We start from the raw sequence: 21,166 nt of genomic DNA, 5'->3' as shown, positions 1-21,166 counted from the left end.
ATTCATGCCTCAAGGGCATTGTGGATCAACTTACAGCATGTGGATAGCACCAGTTCAAGAAGGGGGGGCCACCACCCCCTTCTCAAGGGCAACTAGGGACAGGCAATAAAGGCTGGCCAGACCTTCAGCTCATCAAGTCAATGCTGATGAAAAACCACCACTTAACTATTCTCATCCCATTTTCCAGCACTTGGCACATAGCCTTGTCTGCTTCAGATGATTGGTCACAATACAATGAATAGGATGGAAAAGGTTAATCAGGAGAAAGAACATAGAGCATGACATGAAGCTAGATAGATATTTAAAAATGGATAGCAACAATTTTAATAAGGATTTAAAAAGAAAAAAAAGTAAAATGAGTGTTGGTGTTCTTGAACGTGAGACCGGGGAGTAAATAGTAGATAATAAGACAATACAGATGAAATGAACAAATACTTTGTTTTTGTCTTCTTTTTAGAAGCTACAAAAGCATTCCTGTGACAGGAAATTTGTTAAATTATCTCATTACAGAATCAGTACTAAGCAAAACGATGAAGCTACAAGTGAATTAGCAAATGGCTGGTTGTCAAATTTCCAAAATTCCTTCCAATCAGAAAAGGTTCAATCAGTCTGGAAAGAAGAAAATAGAATCCTTCTATTCAAGATTATTGAACTGCAGATCAGTTAGCTTGACATCTATCACGGAGAAGGTGGTAGAATCAATCACTGAAGAGATTACAGCTGCATACTTTTAAAAAACTCAAAGGAATGAACAAGAGTCAGCATCGTTTCAACAAAGAGAAACCATATTTAAATAATTTATGGGAATTATTTGAAGGAACAACACGAACTGTAAACATTCCACAGTTGGATGTCCAGAGGTATTTGATTAGGTAGCACATCAAAGGCTATTACGGAAAATAAAAGCTCGCGACGCACAGGATAACATGTTAGCAAGGATAGGAGATTGGCTGCTTGGCAGAAAACAGAATATTCATGAATGGGCCTTTGTCTGATTGGCAGGATATGATGAGTGGAGCCCCACAGGAGTCTGAGCTGGGCCTCAACTTTCTACAACTGACATCACTGATTTCGATGGAGTGAAGGCATAGTAGGTGAATTCACAGCTGATACCAAGATAAATAGAAAGTGTGTTAAGAACATGTAAGACGTTTGCAGATGGAAATAGAGAATTTAAATGATTAGGCATACGAGACACAGCATAATATTGAAAAACATGTGACATTGTTAATTTTGACTGGAATATGAAAAAACAGAGAAGTCCTTAAATGGCGAATGACATTGGGATTCTGGGGTGGAGAGGGAACTAAGTGTGCCAGTGCATGAGCCTCAAAAAGTTGTATGCAAGTATAGAATGTAGTCAAGATGGTTAATGAGATGTTAGTCTTTATTACAAAGGGGAATGAACCTTAAAGAGTGCTACATTTATACAAGACACTGATGAGACACATCGCAAGCACACTGAGTAGTTTTGGTGTCCTTATTTCAGGAACAATGTAAATGGATTGGTGGCAGTTGAAAAGTAGCTAACTAGATTAACATCCTAAATAAATGGGTTGTCGCATAAGGATAGGTTGGAAAGGTATGGCATGTTTCCACTGGAGTTTAGAAAAGAAAGAGATAATTTGTCTTCTTCACCATCTCTCTTTCCAATCATTGTGATTCAGATAATAATCTGCCTTTCTGTTTTTGATACCAAAGTGGATAACCTCATTTTTATCCATATTATACTTCAAATGCCACAGATTTGCTCATTCCCTCAATGTGTCCAAATCCCACTGAAACACCTCTGCATCCTCCTCAAGTTCAGCATCCCTCCCAGCTTTCAGGCCAGTTTCTGCAAAGAAAGTTTTGAAAGCTCAACTATTTCAACAAACATTTTGCAAGATATCAAAATGCTCGATCTTAAAAAGGCAGAGAGATATCATTAGATATCGTCGAATCCATATAATCACAAGACATAGGAACAGAATCCAGCAACATGGCCCATCTGACATTCAGTAAGATCATGGTTGATCTCATACTCCTCAATTCCATTTGTCTGCCTTTCCCCCCATAACACTTGAATGCCATACTGATTAAAAGTCTGTTTTACACAGATTCTCTACCTTCAGAGAGGAGTAATCTTTCCTTATCTCTGTCTTAAATGGGCACCCCCCCCCCACATTCTGAGTTTATGCCCTCTGGTCCTAGACTCTCTCACAAGGGGCACAAACATCTACAATGTCAGATTCCTCACATTTCCTCTTGGAAATGTGGGTCAGTCCAAACGAGGGAGCAATGTTTTAAAATTGGATGCTGTCCTTTTACAACAGCAATAAAGAGAAACATTTTCTCTTCAAGGTTTGTGCAACTTTAGAACTCGCTGATTCAAGGCGGTGGAAGTAGGGTTATTGAATATTTTCACAAAGAGGCTGATAGATTCTTGTTAGGCATGGGGATCAAAGCTTATCAAGGATAGCTGGGGATGTGGAATCTAAAACACAACCAGATCTTATTGAATGGCCAACTACTGTTTTTATTTTATATGTTCATTTGTTACATGTAATGTAACTTGAAAAAACAACCAGTTATGACATATTTATCATTACATGGTGGCATCCATTTTGCACAGCTCAACAATGCAATAGCAAGGGAAATCCACCCTTTATCTATGGTAGATAAGAGTTTAGAAAAGTAGAGTCTTCACTAAACTTGATGCCAGCTGTGGATTCTGGCAGCTACTATTAAGCTAGCAACAAGGTTAGTTTTCATTCCATTTGGAAGATTTTGGTTTGACAGCTTAGGCTGACAACTTTGTGCCACAAAAACCATCTCCAGCAGAAGTGTGTCTACCCATGCGTTCTTGACATTTAATGACATCGCCAACACTGCCAACACCTTGAGGGTTACTACCAACCAGGAGCAGAACTGAATTAGATACATAAATACAGGGGCTAGAAGAGGAAAGAATACTGTGGTGTGCGACTCCCTAAAGCCCATTCACCATTTACAATTCAGGAGTGTGATGGAATACCCCCCAACTGCCTGGATGAGTGTAACTCTAACAATATTCGAGTAGATTGACACCATCCAGGACAGAGTAACCCATATGATTGGCACTGCAAGCAACCACTCCCTCAAGATCAGAATCAAGGTCAATAGTTCTCAAGCTGATCACATCCAATCTTCCATGTGCAAAGTAAATATTTTCTGGATGAATTCTGAAACTTCCAGACCTCTCAAATTTGTAATGTCAGAAAGTTGTCAGGAGATAGAATCACGGCAAATGTAACTATATACTTAAATGTACAAATGCTAACCATACATTCAAATATACAAATACCAACCATGGGGAATAAAAGTTAGGGAATATGTATAAGTCAATGGTTCTGAAAGGGTTAATATTGGAGGCTGCACTAAACTCCACCCAATTAGATGATGTCTTATAGGATTGGTTCAGGATATGACAGAACATCTTAAATCTTACACAGTGCAGATCTATATCCACAGGTCTCCTCAGAGATAAAGTCAGCTAGCTACTATAACTTCTCCACACTTGCTATCATACAATAAACCACATCTTGTTAAGATGTATAGTGGTTTATCCTCTATCACAGTGAGCCAATTAAACCTTTCGACCACATCAAGCAAAGTGGATCTACAAATCCCACATCCGCTTCCTCCTTGAACAAAGAACTGATCAGTCCATGCCTACTACCAACTACCTCTGCCTGGCTGAACTTGTTCTCACATTGAACAACTTCTCCTTTCCACTGTATTCACTTTCTCCAAATATGGGAACCAGTCAGAGTCCAAACTAATCCGACCAAGAAATACAGAAGATAGGAGAAAGACTAGGCCATTTGACAACTCATGCCTGCTCCACTCTTCAATTTGATCATGGCCGATCATTGAGCTCAGTACTCTAATCCTTCCCTCCCCATCCCCATACCCTTTGATCCCTTTAGCTACAAGAACTATACTTACCTTTATCCTGAAAACAGAATGTTGTGGCCTAAACCACTTTCTGTGGTAGTGAATTCCAGAGTCACCACTCTCTGGGTGAGGAATAAAAAATAAGTTTCTCTTTATCTCAGGCCTAAAAGATTTACCAATTACCCTTATGCTTTGATTGCTGGTTTTGGACTCCCCCACCATTGGGTACATCCTTCCTTTATCTAACCTGTCTAGTCCTATTAGAATTTCGTAGGTATCTATTAGATCTCCCCCCTCGTACTTCTAAACTCCAGCTAATACAATCCTAACTGATTCAATCAATCACTCTTCAAACGTCACTCTGCCATCCCAGTAATCAATTTGGTAAATCTTTGCTGCACTCCCTCTATAGCAAGTTCATCCTTCCTCAGATAAGGAGTGCAAAACTGCACACAATATTCCTGGTGTGTCCTGATCCTGGGCCTTATATGTAGATTATAAGGAACATTCTTTGTTGCAGCCCTAGTTGGGCTACTCTCATCTCATTTTCTGGTACAGTGATGACGACACCACTGCCATTTCCTACTCTTTCTCCATGCTGAAAAGGTTATTCAACTTTCCCTCTGATTCTCTCGCCTTCACATAGTCCATCTCAGATCTTTCTTTCCCTCTCTTGACTTCTCTGTCTCTATTTGTTTGGATAGGCTATCAATTGATATTCAGTACATCCTGTCCATTCTCTTTCACACACACGTCTACTCTAATCACCTTCAGCCCTGAATCTTCCAGTTCCACCAGCCTCCTTACTGAATGGTTCATCATTTTCCACTTCTGTCACCTCAATCAAACATATCTCCACCTCTCCTCCCCTTCATCATTCCAAATAGATGCTTCCCTCTATGACACCCTGATTCATTCTAACACCTCATCCATTATCTCTGACACTCTGCTGAGAAAGGACAAGGGAATTCAACACCTGCCCTTTTACCTTCTCTCCCGTCGTTGTCAAGAGGCCCTAAATTCTCCTTCCAAGTTACTCCTTTCACAATGGGGTCTCATCCACTATGCAGAGACCTCTTGCAGGATGCACTTGTAGAGTTATAAATCTGACCCCCAGCTTTCAGCCTGCTGTCATTTTAATTCCCCACTTCACTCTCATTCTTACCTCAGCCTCCCTACTTGTTCCAGTAATGCTTAATGTAAGCTCAAGGCACCATATCTCTCGATGAGTGACTTAACAGCTTTCGAGACACAACATCAAGTTCAACGGCTTCAGGTCACAAACTTTGTCTCCCTTTATTCGGAATGTAGTTGTTTGCGATAACTCTAAATCCCAACCACACCCTCATTTGCTTCTTGTCCTGTTATAGTCTTCTTTTAGCTTGGCCTGTCATGCCTCTTTTGTTACTTAATCTCTCCTATCACAGACCTTCCCTTCTGCTGTTACCCTGCCCCCTCTTCAGCAATCCAAAAGAATCATTTGCTAGGATCCTTAATATTTTCCAGTTCTGAAGAAAGGTCATCCACCTAGAACATTAATTATGCTTTTCTCCCTCCACAGAAGCTGCCTGACCTCCCGAACACGAACAGCATTTTCTGTTTCTCTTTTGGGTTTTCAGCAGCTGCGTATTTTCCTTGGGCATCGATGTAAATACAGAGCCTGGTGGGGATCATTCCTGACCTGGAGTGAAGTGAAATACCACAGAGTCCTACAACTCACAATGGAATCTCACAAAGGAAAGAAACAACATTTCCATCTTTGAATTTAAACTTCAAAGACAAAGTTCTAATCTGCTGCCCATGCCCTGAAGGACAATGAATGGAGAGAGAAATACAAATATCTGTTGAGCCAGTATATGAAAGTAGGAGAAAGAGAGGACTGCAGATGCTAGAGATCAGAGTCAAGAGTGTGGTGCTGGAAAAGCACAGCAGGTCAGGCCGCATCTGAGGAGCAGGAGAATCGACGTTTTGGGCATAAGTCCTTCATCAGGAATGCAAGTATGAAAGTAGGAATGCAAGTGCAGCAAGTGGTGAAGAAAGCAAATGGTATGTTGGCTTTTATAGCAAGAGGAGCTGAGAGGACAGGAACAGGGATACCTTGATGCAATGTAACAGGACCCTAATGAGACCTTACCTGAAATATTATGTTCAGTTTTTGTCTTCTTGTCTGAGAAAGGATGTTCTAGCTATGGAAGGACTGCAACAACCATTTACCAGACTAACTCCTGCGATGACTGAACCGAACTACAAAGAGAGACCGGATGAGTTTGGGGTATGCCCATTGGAGTTTAGAAGAATGAAGGGGGGGAATCTCCTAGAAACCTTTAAAATCTAACAGGACTAGACAGGCTAAACATAGGAAGGATGTTCCTGATGACTGAGGTGTCCAGAACCGGCCTCACAGTTTAAGCATTTGGACACGCCATTTAGGTGTCAGATAGAGATAAGTTTCTTCAGCCAGAGAGTAGTGAGCCTGTGGAAATATTAATACTGCATGGTTTTCAAGAAGGAGATACGTATAGTTCTTAGGGTTACAGGGATCAAAGGGTATGGGGTGAAAGCAGGAACAGGTGACTCAGTTGGATGATCAGCCATTTGAGCAGGCTCAAAAGGTTGGATGGCCTAGTCCTGCTCTTATGTTCTGTGAACCAAAACACAGGCTTATGTAAGGAAATCATATTTCAGCAACATCACATGACTTGTGATGTGCATGTGGAGGTTCTGAAAATGCAAATCCAGAGCAGGAGCGGCCACTCAGCTCCTCAAGCCTGCTCCGCCAATCAAAAGATCATGGCTGATGGCCACTTTTGGAATATTGCGAGTAATTCTGGGCTCCTTCATGTCAGAAGGATTTGTGAAACTTAAAAGGGTTCAGAAAAGATTTATAAGGACATTGCAAGGGTTGGAGGATTTGAGCTATAAGGAGAGGTTGAATAGGCTCGGGCTGTCTTGCCTGGAGCGTTGGAGGCTGAGGGGTGACCTTACAGAGGTTTACAAAATTATGACGGGCATGGATAGGGTAAATAGACAAAGTCTCTTCCCTGGATTGGGGAGAATCCAGAAATAGACGGCATAAGTTTAGGGTGAGAGGGGAAAGATATAAAAGAGACCTAAGGGGCAACTTTTTCATGCAGAGGGTGGTACGTGTATAGAATGAGCTGCCAGAGGAAGTGGTGGAGGTTGGTACAATTGCAACATTTCAAAGGCATCTGGATGGGTATACGAATAGGAAGGGTTTGGAGGGATATGGGCCGGGTGCTGGCAGGTGGGACTAGATTGGGTTGGGATATCTGGTTGGCGTGGACGAGTTGAACCAAAGGGTCTGTTTCCGTGCTGTACATCTCTATGACTTTAAGATCACACCTTCTGCTCAAGGGTTTGTTACTGCCTACTGAGAGCAGAGGCAGCCAGCAATGAAAGAAAATTAACGGTGTGTGGTACCCACTTGGGAAGTTAAAATCTTGGCTCACTGTATTACAAAAAAATGACGCAAGCACAGGAGAAGGTCCAAGAGTTTTTTAGTGGATGGTACCCAAACTGAGAGGTAAACCCCATCAGGAAAACCTGATAAAAAGTCTGAGCTTCCCTAGAAAAGCAATAACAAATAGCCTTGTCTGAGAGATCTTTAAAACCATGACAGGGTTTGACAGGGGAGACATACAGAAAACGTTTCCACCTATGGGCAAGTCCAAAACTAAATCTATGTAAGTCACTAACAAATCCAATGGGGAATTCAGCAGAAACTTCCTTATCCACGGAGTGGTGAAAATACGGAACTCACAACCACAGGAAGTGCCTGAAGTTAATACCATTGATGAATTTAGGGGGAAGCTGGATAAATGAAATGACTAGAAGAATATATTGTCAGGGCGGGGTGAAGGAGGGTGAGAGGAAGCTCATGTGGAGCATAAACGCTGGAAAGACCAATTGGGCTGAATTGCTGGTTTCAATGTTGTAATTCTATGTAATTTAATTCAGCTGTCATAGGCTATCCCAATGAGCTATAGCACATTCGATCAGATACAAACAGCACACAATTACCTCTGCAGGGTTAGCCTCGAGAGGTGTCAGGAGGCTGCTCGCAACTTTCCAGAGCAGATGGTGCAATCTCCTCACCGAAAGAATATGGATCTACAAACTAGATTTATAGACTACATGTCCCAGCCAACAGCACAGTATGATTAATATCTTTACAGATTTGGCTGTCTAGATAAAGAACAGGGCGGTTAGAAGGCCACAAGGTTTGTTATTTTCATAGCATGTTTCCAATTGAAAAATGCACACTTTAGTGTCAGCAAAGATTAGTCAATTGGGCAAGAGCATGAGGAAACGAGTCAAGAAAACATTAAAATCCGTCATTTTGTAAAGGATTCCTGCTGCAATCTACTTTCAACTTTGTTTGCCCTCTCATTTGCAAACTTTGCAATTCGAGCTTGCCAAATTTCAAACATTCCTTTCTCAGATCAGGACAATTTCCAAATTTTCCAGCTCTGAATTGCCCGTCACAGGGCAATTTTCCAGTAAAACATGGACCCAGGCCTTCCTGCAACAGCAAAATTATCAATGTACTGTACTGTGTGGTACAAACCTGGATGTCTAACTCTCAGATTGGTCAAATGTTCAAGAAGAGCTGAATTTTGGGCTGAATCATGAAGTCCAAAGAGAGCAGGCACAAGAAGTTACAAAACATGGAATAAAAAACATACGGGAAAAGCATGCTCATCGCCAAAACAACCTGTGTTTGTATAATGACTTTGATACAATAAAACATTCCAACTGCATTCAGCAAAAGTGTTACCATAAAATTTAACACCAAACCACATAAGGGCAGGTGACCAGAAATTTGGACAAAATGGTCATTTTAAGTGGCAGTCTAAAAGAAGGGCTATAATGGAGAAGAGAGGGAGAGAAAAAGAAAATGGCAGACACATTTAAGGAAGGAATTCAAGAGTACCGGTCCTTGCCAGCTGAAGGCATGGCCACCAATGGTGAAGCTATTAAAATTTGGGATATACAAGATGTCAGATTGGAATGAGTCCAGAAATCTCAGAGAGATGGTGAGCTGAAGGTGATTACAGAAAGAGAATTAAAAAGGTGTTCTAAAAAATCTGCTACAGAGGTCATGGGACACAGAATGTACCATGTAGAGTTTTGGTTCGGATGTTGCCAGGGTTGGACGGTTTGAGCTAGAGGGAAGAGACTAAATAGGCTGGGGCTATTTTCCTTGGAGCATCAGAGGCTGAGGGGTGACCTTATAGAGGTTTATAAAATCATGAGGGTCATGGATAGGGTGAATAGTCAAGGTTTTTTCCTCAGGGTAAGGGAGTCCAAAACTATAGGGCACAGGTTTAAGTTGTTAGGAGAAAGATTTAGAAGGGACCTAGGGCGCAAACTTTTCACGCATAGGGTGGTGTGTGTATGGAATGAGCTGCCAGAGGAAGTTCATAACATATCGGAGCAGAATAGGCCATTCGGCCCATCAAGTCTGCTCTCCAATTCAATCATGGCTGGTATGTTCCTCACCCTCTTTTTACTGCCTTCTGTCCATATCCCTTCAACCCATTACCAACTAAAAGTCTATCCAACTCCTCCTTAAATATACTCACTCTCCCAGCATCCACTGTACTTTAGGGTAGCAAATTCCACAGATTTACAACCCTTTGGTAGAAGTAGTTGCTCTTCAATTGTTTTAAATTTGCTACCCTTTATCCAAAGACTATGATCTCTCGCTTGAGAATGTCCCACAAGAGGAAGCATCCGCTCCATGTCTATTTTATCCACACCCTTTATCATCTTGAAAACCTCAATTTGATCTCCCCTCATTATTCTAAATTCCATCGAGTTTAGCCTAATCTGCACAATGTCTCTTCATAAAACAAACTCCTCATCTCTGGGATCAATCTCGTGAACCTCCTCTGAACTGCCTCCAATGTCTCTACATCTATCCTCAAATAAAGGGACCAAAACTGTGCACAATACTCCAGTGATGGAAGCAGGTACAACTACAAGATTTAAAAGGCATCTGGATGGATACATGAATAGGAAGAGTTTAGACAGCAATTGGGCAAATGGGACTAGATTAATTTCGGCCAAATGGCCAACATGGACGGGTTGAACCGAAGGGTCTTTGTAAGTGCTGTACATCTCTATGACTCTACATAAGGAGAAATTTATTCGGAATGGAGGTGGTTCAAAGAAGGTGCACTAGATAAGAAGGTCCAGTTCTGAGGAAAAGTCGAAAAAGTTTGGCTGATACCCATTGAAGTTGAGAAGAATGAGAGGTGACCTATTGAAAGTTAAGATTCTGAGAGGATATATGATGGGAGGACGTTTCTCATTGTGGGGAATCTTGAACTAAGGGGCACAGTTTACAAATAAGGGGTCTCAAATTTAAGACAGATGAGGAGGCATTTCTTCTCTCAATGCATCATTTATTGTAGAAGTTCTCCATCACAGCAGGCATTGGAGGCTGGGTCCTAGAATACACTCAGAGTTGAGTTAGACAGATTTTTCACCCTCAGCGGAGCCCAGAATTTTGAGTGTCAGAAAGGAAAATTGAGTTAAGGCCTCAATCAGCAATGATCTTATTGAATGATGGAGCAAGCTCTAGAGTGGAACAACTTCTCCTGCTCCTATTTCTTATATATTCCCCATGGCAACACATCCAAAATAAATGCAATTAGACTCAGATGCCTGAAAAGTAATCAAAATGACAAAAAGCAGGCAGGACAGTGAAATTAGACTAGAAGGCTCATGTGGAGAAAAACATTTGTACAAGCTTGACGGGCCAAATAGCCTCCTTCTGTGCGACAGCACCATGCTACATAATAATAATGTCACGCGGTGAAGGGATAATTTGACTTGGTGAACAACACACTGGTATTACTGGTTTCAGACACAGCTGACAGAATACAAATGAGATTGATTAATAGAATTCCACACCAAGGAACAAAAGGCAATTAATTTTAAAGCTTTTCTATCTTCTTATTTGCATGTTTTAATTCATACCATCAACAAATCAGGAACTTGCCCATGTTGCTATAGCACTTTTAAGGTAGTAAACATCCTAGGACATTCATGACAGCGTTGTCAAATTAAATACGACACTGAACAAATAACAGAAATTTTTGTTATCTCCCATGGGATGTGATGCATGCTTTGTAGCTGGTGAACAGATTTTGGAGGATCAGGATGTCAGTTACTTATCAAAGAATAACAAGCCCCTGGCCAGCTCTGTTTTTATATGGCCGTTCCAATTCAGTTTCTGATCAATGGTAATCCCCAGGATGTTATTAGTAGGGGATTCAGCAATGTACTGCCATTGACTTTGCAAATATGTAACTTGCAACTTATCATCCTAAGCCTGAATCATGTGCAGATCGTGCTGCATATGGACACAGGGACGACTTCAACATCTGAGGAATTACAAATGATACTGATGATTGCACAATCATCACCTTGGCCTTGTGACGGATGGAGGATCATTGATGAAACAGCTGAAGAGGGTTCAGCCCAGGACACTACCCTAAGGAACTTCTGCTGAGATGTCCTGGAGCTGAGATGACTGACTTCCAAAAACCACAACCATGTTCCTTTGTGCCAGTATGATTCCAACAAGAGGAGTGAGTGCTCCAATACTCACCCATTCCAATTTTGCTAAGGCTCCTTAATGCCACCCTCGGCAACGTCACTCTCACAAAGTCACTGTCAAGGACAGTCATTCTCACCTCACCTCTGGAATTCAGCTCTTTTGTCCATGTTTGAATCAAGGCTATGAGGAGGTCAGGAGATCAGACTCGATCAAACTTGAGTGGCCCTGACAGAACCTAAGCTAAGTGAGGCTGTACTGCTTGATAGTACAATCAATGAAATTTTCCATTTCCTTGCTGGTGATCAAAAGACAACTGATAGGGCCATAGGAACTGGCTGAGTTAGATCTGTGCTGCTTTTCATGAACCATGGTGATTTCCCACATTGTTGAGTAGATGTTGGTGTTGGATTATATTGAAACAGCTTGGCTAGAAAAGCAGCTATTTCTGGAACACAAGCCTTCCTTATTATAACTGAAATGTTGTCAGGTCCCACAGCCTTTGCAATTTCCTATGTGCATTTAGCCCTTGTTAGGTAACACAAAGTGAATCGAGTTGCTTAAAGTCTGGGATCAGCAATGATGTGATTTCAGGAGAAACTCCACATGGATCATGCATTCAGCACACCTGGCTTTAGATGACTGTACTCTGCCAGTCGTGGAGAACACCACAAACGAGGAGAGACAGAGGTAGAGATATTTATGGAGGGAATTCCAGCCTGTTGGAATTCCCTTCATTTGATGTCACAGTTACCAACAGTGGAACAATTAGAACTGGGGCTGTTCAAGAAGCCAGAATTGGAGGAGTGTGGATATTTCACAGGTGTACAGGGCTGGAGGAGATTACAGAGACACAGAGGGGTGAGGTTACGGAGAGAATGGAAAAGAAGGATGAGAATTTTAAAATTAAGGTGTTGTTTAAGCATGAACTGCTGAGTAATAAGAGAATTAAGGGATAAAGAGTTTGAACGTGATGATTAACTTGAAGTAGATGATCAGACATGATCTGAGCGAGTGGTACAGCTGGGTCTAAGGACTGAATGGCCTCCTCCCAGTTCACAGCAGTTCAGTTATGGATGAACAGAGTTTGGTGAGAGTTAGGATGCACACAGCAAGGGATTGCTAAGCTGGAGGAGGTTACAGACACAGAATGGGCAAAAAACATGAGGTTACTTGAACACGAGGATGATACACTGTAATCTGAGGCTCTGGAGGCCAGTGAGCCAATATTGCTCAGCAAGCAGAAGGGCGAGAGACTTTTAGTGAGAGTTAGGACGTGGCCAGCAAAGCTTACATTTACATAACGCAGAAAATCGGAGAGCAATAAAATAGTTGAGTATGAAGATGGCAAAGATAGGAACAAGGGCTTCAGCAACAGCCAGACTGAAATGGGGTCAGAATAGCTGACCATATGCAAGCAAGCAGCCTTCATGATGCACAAGACATGTGGTCAGAAACTCAGCTCAGAGTCAAATATAACAGCAAAGCTGCCAACAGCTTAATTCAACCTGAGGCCTTTACTGGGGAAGGGGCAGAATTGATGGTGAGGCAGCAGAATTTGTGGTATTAGCAGTCTTCTCAGTATTTCACCGAAGCATGGCTCTGCAAGTCTGGATGCTGAACAAAGTATTTAACATCACAGACAGTGAAGCAGTCAAGACAGAGGGGGGAGAGCTGGATATTGTAAGCATACATCTGAAAGCTGAGCCACATCTGCAGATATCAACAAGAGGCAGCACGATACTGAAGAAGTCATTCCTCAAAATCAAACATCCATTGAATGAATGGAACTGCCTATTCGCAAAAGAGTGAGGTTGAAAATTTCAAGTCTGTTGTTCATCTCGCACAGATCAATTAATCAGTTTTTAATCTTATACTCCTATGGACTTTATCATTCATGTAACATACAATGGATATTACTTAACCAAATCTTTTATCTTCCTGACTCATTCAAGTTATTATTGGCAAATGAAAGAAACTGAATGAAATGTCCTTCAGACACTTGTCAAAATTAAATACAACACATGGTGTTGTGTAAAAGCTGTAGAATTTAAACACTTTCTCTCTTCTGAACTAGATATAGTTTTTTTTTAACCTATGTAGAGTTATGTGAAATGTAAAATTGGCATTCCAGTAAAACAGCAACAATGGCTATTATATTTGCTAAAAATGCACAGAGATGTTTTCTAGATCATCATGATGATGTTGCTTGAGTTACTGTTGGTTATCATTGCTGCTGAAATAATTACATTTTGCAAATCAAATACTGTAACCATGTTAGCCTTTAAAAACAGAGGAATTGTTCCCGCCTGATCTTGGGAGAATTCACAGTGAGCTTACAGGTTGACATAAATGGGATCATATATGAAATCTTGTTACTGTAAGATAGATTCATCACTCTCTGGGTTAAGAGAATGCAACATAGATTTTCTTTCCCCACCTCCCCATATCATACACATGTAAGCACCAACAAATGAAAGGCAAAAACAAGATCTTAAAAAGGTTTTCTGTTTGCAGTCTGCCATAACCTTGCTACTGTACATTCTCAGGAAAGATGCCATATCAACACAACAAAGCATTACTGCAGCATGATCCTCAGTAAACTGAAGGGCGAGAACAGCATCTTCACAATAAGATGGACCATCTCTAGGATGTTCCAGTCAGTGCACAATTCAGATTGGAGGATCATATGCATGATATCTAAGTTAAAAATACGCTTGAATTGTTCTGCTTTAAACGTGCTGGGTTTTTTTTATGTGTTTATTTTCTTGCACGAAAGTGTGTAGGGGGATTTCTGTATCCTTTCTCCCACCTTTTTTACATCTGTCGCAAAATACTCTGCAAATGACTAAAAGCGTTTTTGCACAAAAAAGGGGAAATTGGAGCCAGAAGCCTGCTGCTACATACCTGTGATTCCTAAAGCCCCTCAAGATCTGGAGGTGATTGCATTGCGCGCACTTTGCCCGTTTTCTTGCAATTGTTTAAAGCTCTCTAGTTGCCAGCTGATCCTCCCTGTGGTTCTTGCAGAGACACACTCAGATTTGCAGAGGGACTCAGACAGGAAGTGGCCCTGGTGCGCGAAGACGCTGCAGGGAGAAGTGCGCCTGCGCTTGCGGGCCGGCGGCCGGCGGCTCTCCGGCAGCCCGCGTTCAAGACGCATGCGTGGGAGCCGGGCCCGGCAAGGTGGACCACTGCGCAGGCCCGGACTCAGGAGTGTTTGAGATGATTGCTCCACAGCCAGGGGTCACTCTCCATATCCCCTGTGGTCACCCTCATCCCCAGGGGTAATTCTCTACCATTTCCCATGGTCACTCTGTCACCCAGAGGTCACTCTCCACACCCTCACCCCCAGGGATCAGTCTCCACCACATCCCATGGTCACTCTGTCACCCAGGGGTCACTCTGCACTCTCCCCATTGTTACTCTGACACCCAGGGATTATTCTCCATCCCCAGGTCACTCTCACTGTCACACTCAGATTCACTCTCCATGCCCCAGTCTTCACTTTCATTTCCAGGGATCATCCAACACTCGAGTTATTCTTCATTCCCCATGGGTTACTCTGACACGCAGGACTAATTCTCCATTCCCCAGTGGTCCTTCTCACGCTGCAGTCCCCAGGGATCACTCCAGCACTCAGGTATAACTCTCCACTTACTCCACTGTCACCTAGGAGTCAATCTCCAAAGTTCATGTGTCATTGTTGCACCCAGGGGTCACTCCCACACTGAGGGTCCATCTCTATCCTCTATCCATCACTCAACACTTGATACTGAACTCACCTTTCAGGTCTTGCAACTTTCCTGATGATAGGGGCTTAACATGGTAATATTACATGTTTAATGCCAGCATGGGGTCCAATTCTGCCTTTTATATCACACAGAGAGATTTAGGCTTGTGGAACCCCATCGAAACATGCTTAGAAACCGGGTGGGGAAATAATATTTGCAGTTTCCTGCTCTCTCACTCCTCCCTGTCTGCAGTTCCTAGCTCATTGCAAGGGTTTTATGGTCTGTGCAACTTTTCCTTGAGCACAATCCAAGATTATTGATAGATTCCCATATGGCCACAGGGATATTGTTTAAATTGGAAAACAGCTTTTGCATATGGATCAAAGAGGAAAGAAAATCAAGACTTTCATTTCCTCAGCACCTTTCACCACCTCAGGATGTTGCTGAGCTTCAAAGCCAAGGAATTACATATATTTAAAGATAGAGCAGAGATAAAATACTTATCAATTGGACAAAATGTGTTTATTAACTTGGCTGGTAAAGGAACTAACAATAAATAGTAGCTACAGAGTCTGCATGGGAAATGGGATATGTTGACAGTCTTTATAAGTCATTTGCAACTCTGATACAAAAGTAACGCTGCCATCGTCCCACTCTCTCACCAGAGAGAGACGTCTGGTAGTGACTTACCATCAGGCAAGAGGAGAAGTTGAGAAGGAGTACTTCAGGGTAACCTCAACTGCTAGGGGAATTGACCCACACTGTTAGTGTCACTCTGTATTGTGAAACCAGCTCAGGAATGATGAAGGGCTTTTGCCCGAAGCGTTGATCTCCAGCATCTGCAGCACCCACGTCCACCATTGTGAAACCCTGTCCAGCTAACTGAGCCCCAAGTTAGCCTGATGATTCTGTCTGATTGTGAACAGGGGATGTTTTGCGCATTCAGCGAATGTGATGACTACTACACTATAGAATACATAGGCATAAGGAGAACCTTGTGCTTCAGCCCTACAATTGTTGTTTCACATAACTCATTGCCTAAAACAGGCCATTCAGCCCAATATGTCCATGCTGGTGTTAATGCTCCACATGGATCTTTATTCATTTCCTTTTTCATCTCGCCTTGTCAGAATATCTCCATAGTCTTTTCTCCCTCAGGTGTTCATCCAGCTCCTCCTTAAATGCAAAACAAAAACAAGAGATCCTGGAAATCAACAAGAAAAACAGAAATTACTGGAAAAAAACTCAGCAGAAAGAACTCAACTAGTTCTCAGGAAGGGTCACTGGACCCAAAATGTTAACTTTGCTTGCTCACCACAATTGTTGTCAAACCTACTGAGTATTTTTTTTAACCAGCAATTTCTGTTTTAGTCTGCTTCAATTCATCTACGCTATTCATTTCAATCACTCCTAGTGGTAGCAATTTCTACATACTGGAAAATTTCACAAAATACAGAGGTATATACTTTTGGGTAAAATGTTTAAAAATAAAGTAAAATAACTGATGAATTTATCACTTGTATTAAACATGCAATACAAAATGCAAGGAATCTTTCTTTTTGCATGGTCGTGCAGATTTGAAGTAAGCATTGGATTGCAGCTGCTTCACTGTTTTCCATCTCTCCGGGTTAATGTGTTTATAGTGAGTGATGTCTCTCAGCTCTGCAGTAGCAGCTGCTGTTTCTCCATCCTTCAGTACCAACACACCCTGATGTCAGGGATCCTAAAGAGAAACTACCTTCTGTGTCCACAGGGAAATAACTGCTGCAGAACTGCCATCTAAAGGGCTGTAATTTGGTTAGGTTAGTGCATTATGTTAATTTTAACCTTTTTAATGAATGGAACTGCTTAGCAATCTGTGGTGTGTTCTTGTCTCTTACTTAAATGTACAGAAATCATTTGCTTCTGATACAAAACATTCTAGAGCAGGGAATGAGCATATTTGTTTAATTCAAAGTATTTCCTGAAGAAAGTGAAAATACATTGTTTTGTAATTGCTTTCTTGCTGTTTTGTTATCCATGTGTTTCTCATCTGAAGCAGTTGTAATTTTAAAATTATGTTATGGTCCTGAAAACATCAACTGACACAAGTGGAATCTATGTAAATAGGTTAAATGGAAAAGTAGAAATGGAGAGAAACTAATAAAGTCACATTTTAAAAAAATGATAATACCTGTTTTTTGTAATCGGGCAGTTGTGGCTTCAAGTGGTGAGGCCTTAAGCTCTGGAATTCTGCCCCTGAGTCTCTGTCTCCGTCTGTTTCCCCTCTTTTGAAACTAAGTCTTTGATTGTTTCTGTCTCCTGCCCTAATGTTTCTTGTGCAGCTCAGTGTTAAATTTTGAAATACACTCTGTGGATCATCTTTGGACAGATTACTGTGTTAAAGACACAACATGAATTATTATCCATCACTTGACAAAACTCTTGCCACCTACTTCTGATATTACATAAGAAATGTCAACTTCTGCTATTTTGTGTTTGTGAATGATTGCATACATAAAATTACACAGTTTAGAAGGTTCAGAAACAGGCTCTTTGTCACAACTAGTCTGTTTCAGTGATTTTTTTTCCTCCCACTCCCATTTTGCCTCGTCTATATCTATCCAGATGACCTCTAGCCTCTTCTTCCTCATATGACTGTCCAGCTTCCTCCTAAATGCGTCTATACTATTTTCTTTAACAATCCCTGTAGTTGAGTTCCACATTCATTCCACTCTTTGAGTGAAGATGTATCTTATGAATTCTTTACTGGATGCCTTGATGATTGTCTTGCCTGGGTGACCCTTACTTATGCTTTTCCCCACAAGAAGAAACTCTCTTTCCACTCCATCAAAACCTTAAATCTCTTTGCTTTTGTCAATACGGCATTTCCTGAGGTTTAGGTACCAACTGGGCTCATGATATAATGCACTGAAACAGTGGCAGACTGCCACAGCATTAATTGAGAATGACATGGTTAAGAAGCCTGTTTCATGGTAAAATCCTACAACCAGATTGAATTAGAGAATTTGTGCAGTTAATCTATAAATCCAAAAGACATCTGGTCTCTCAGCTACTGTGCATACAGTAGAATGCTGAACATAGAAAATATAAGAAAGTTAAAAACCTTGAGTATTTCCTACAAGACAACAAATCCACTGCCCAATTTAAAAATCCATAAGTGATCGAGGTTTCTGTGAAATGTTTCTGCTGTTGGTGTCCAAAAATAGAGTTCATAAATGTAAGATGGTAATTAGATTAGTTTCTTTACAATCTGGAAACAGGCCATTTGTCCCCACCAGTCCACACTGACCTTCCAAAGCGTAACCTACCCAGACACTATGGGCAACTTAGCATGGCCAATCCATCTGACTTGTACATCTTTGGATTGTGGGAGGAAACTGGAACACCCGGAGGAAACCCACGCAGACATGGGGAGAATGTGCAAACTCCACACAGTCGCCTGAGGCTTGAATTGAACCTGGGTCCCTGGTGCTGTGAGACAGCAGTGCTAATCACCATACTGTCATAATAGGAAATTCAGAAGAAACTTCTTTATTCAGAATGTGGTGAGAATGAGGACAGGAAGGTAAGAAACAAAAGCAAGATCAGATCATAGAGTCCATCATTCAATATGAAATTAACTAATCTTTTGTCTTAAGTCCACTTTCCTGCCTGATCCCCATATATTTTGTCTCTTCTAGAATCCAACAATCTTGAAAATTCAGTCTTGATCTCTGCCTTGAATCACATGGAAGAATGAAGTGAATAACACGGATACATTTAAGGGGAAATTAGATATGTACGTGAGGGAGAAAGGAGTAGAAGGAAATGCTGCTAGGGTGAGATAATGTCGAGGTGGATGAGGCCCATGTGGAGCCTTAACACCATCACAGACAAGTTGGGCTGAATAGCCTGTTTCAGTTTAGTGTATGTTATATTAAAGGGTCAGGGCATTGATTTATTATTGGTTTTACAACTCCTCTTTTTCAAAGGTACTTAGATCAGAAATCCCCCAAATCTTTAATTCATGCTGCTTACCTCAATCTCTACGCCATATTTACAATAAAGAGTAAATATCCCTCAAGCTCTACTGGAATATCTACTATACCAATCAAATCATTTTCAACACATCTGTATACCCATAGCCACCTCCCTCATCCTTCTCACAACCCAGATAATGACCATAAGACACATAGCTATACAGACGGTAGGTGCAGGAGTGGGCCATTCGACACCTCAAGCCTGCCCACCATTCAATATGATCGTGGCCGATCATGGAGTTCCATACCCTCATCCAGCCCTCCCACCCTATCTCTTGATCCCTTTAGCCACAAGAGCTATATCTAACTCCTTCTTGAAAACACATATAGTCTTGTCCTCAATCACTTTCTCTAGTATAAAATTGCACAGACACCGGAGGAGAAGAAGGCCATTCAGCTCATTGAGTCTTCTTCACCTTTCAGTGAGATCATGGTTGATCTGATAATTCTCATCTCCATTTTCTTGCCTTTTCCCTATAATTCTTGATATCCTTACTGATTTAAAACCTATCTATCTATCTCAGTCTTGAATATACTTGATGATCCAACCTCCATAGCATTCCGCAATAAAGAATTCCACAGATCCAATACCTTCGGAGAGAAAAGAAAATCCTCCTAATCTCAGTCTTAAATGGACAATCCCATATTCTGTGATCATTCCCTATGGTTCTAGATTCTGTCACAAGGGGAAACAAGCTCTCTTCAAATCTGCTAAGAATCATATCTGTTTCAAAATGGTTGTGTTTGATTCCATTAAACTCCAATGAGTACAGGCCCAATCTACTCAACCTCTCTTCATAAGAAGATCCTTCCTTATCTGGAATCAATCGAGTGAACCTTCTCTGGACTGCCTCCAATGCTAGTATTTCTTTCCTTAGATAAAGGATCCAAAACTGTACACAATATTCTAGATGTTGTCTGACTGGTGTCTTATATAGTTTTAGCAAAACTTCAGTATTTTTATGTTCCATTCCTTTTGAAATAAACACTAACATTCCATTTGCCTGCCCAATGACCTACTGAACTTGTATATTAACTTTTTGTGATTTATGCACAAGGGCTCCCAAATGCTTCTGTGCTGTAGCTTTCTGCTTTCTTTTTCCATTTAAATAATATTTAGCTTATTCAGTCTTCCTGCCAAAGTTCATAAACTCATAGTTTCCCACATTATATTCCATCTCCCAAGTTTTTTTACCCAATCACTTAATCTGTTTATATCCCTTTTTGTGTCATCCTCACAACTTGCCATCTCACCTATTTTTATGTCATTTGTAAATATGACAAGAGTACATTCACTTTCCTCAGCCAAGTCATTAACCCATATTGCAAGTAATCGTGGCTGTAGCACTGATCCCAATGCATTCCATTAGTCACGAGTTGCAATCCTGAAAATGCACCCACTCCTGTCTTTAATTAGACAGCAAATCCTCGATCCAAGGTAATATACCACCTTCAATATCATGGGCTACTATATAATTAACTTCCCTGGCCGACCCATTGTCTCAGCTTGCTCCTGCCCCACCGAATCCATCTCTGCATACCTTGACACGGTCCTGTCCCCCTTAGTCCAAGAACTCCCCACCTACGTTCGGGACACCACCCACGCCCTCCACCTCCTCCATGTTTTTGCTTCCCCGGTCCCCAACGCCTTATCATCACCATGGACATCCAGTCCCTGTACACCTCCATCCCCCATCATGAAGGACTCAAAGCTGCACCTGATGTGGCCTCCTCTATATTGGGGAGACAGGCCGCCTACTTGCGGAACGTTTCAGAGAACACCTCTGGGACACCCAGACCAACCAACCCAACCACCCCGTGGCTCAACACTTCAACTTCCCCTCCCACTCCACCAAGGACATGCAGGTCCTTGGACTCCTCCATCGCCAGACCATGGCAACACGACG

The 21,166-nt window shown here is 41.6% G+C and overlaps 1 protein-coding gene across 6 annotated transcripts in view; it reads right to left on the bottom strand.

Annotated features, from left to right (window-relative positions):
* The window catches only part of LOC122563194 (amyloid-beta A4 precursor protein-binding family A member 1-like), a 200,554-nt gene extending 185,971 nt beyond the window's left edge, over positions 1-14,583 (bottom strand). For all 6 annotated transcript variants that reach the window (XM_043716738.1, XM_043716774.1, XM_043716757.1 and 3 more), the window contains exon 1: positions 14,414-14,583. The gene's annotated coding sequence lies outside the window, so the exon portion shown is untranslated. The remainder of the gene's footprint in view (positions 1-14,413) is intronic.
* Between the last annotated feature and the right edge of the window lie 6,583 nt (positions 14,584-21,166).

The sequence above is a fragment of the Chiloscyllium plagiosum genome, chromosome 2 (genome assembly GCF_004010195.1).
Source record: "Chiloscyllium plagiosum isolate BGI_BamShark_2017 chromosome 2, ASM401019v2, whole genome shotgun sequence".
NCBI lineage: Eukaryota > Metazoa > Chordata > Chondrichthyes > Orectolobiformes > Hemiscylliidae > Chiloscyllium > Chiloscyllium plagiosum.
This window is presented reverse-complemented; position numbering and strand designations above follow the sequence as displayed.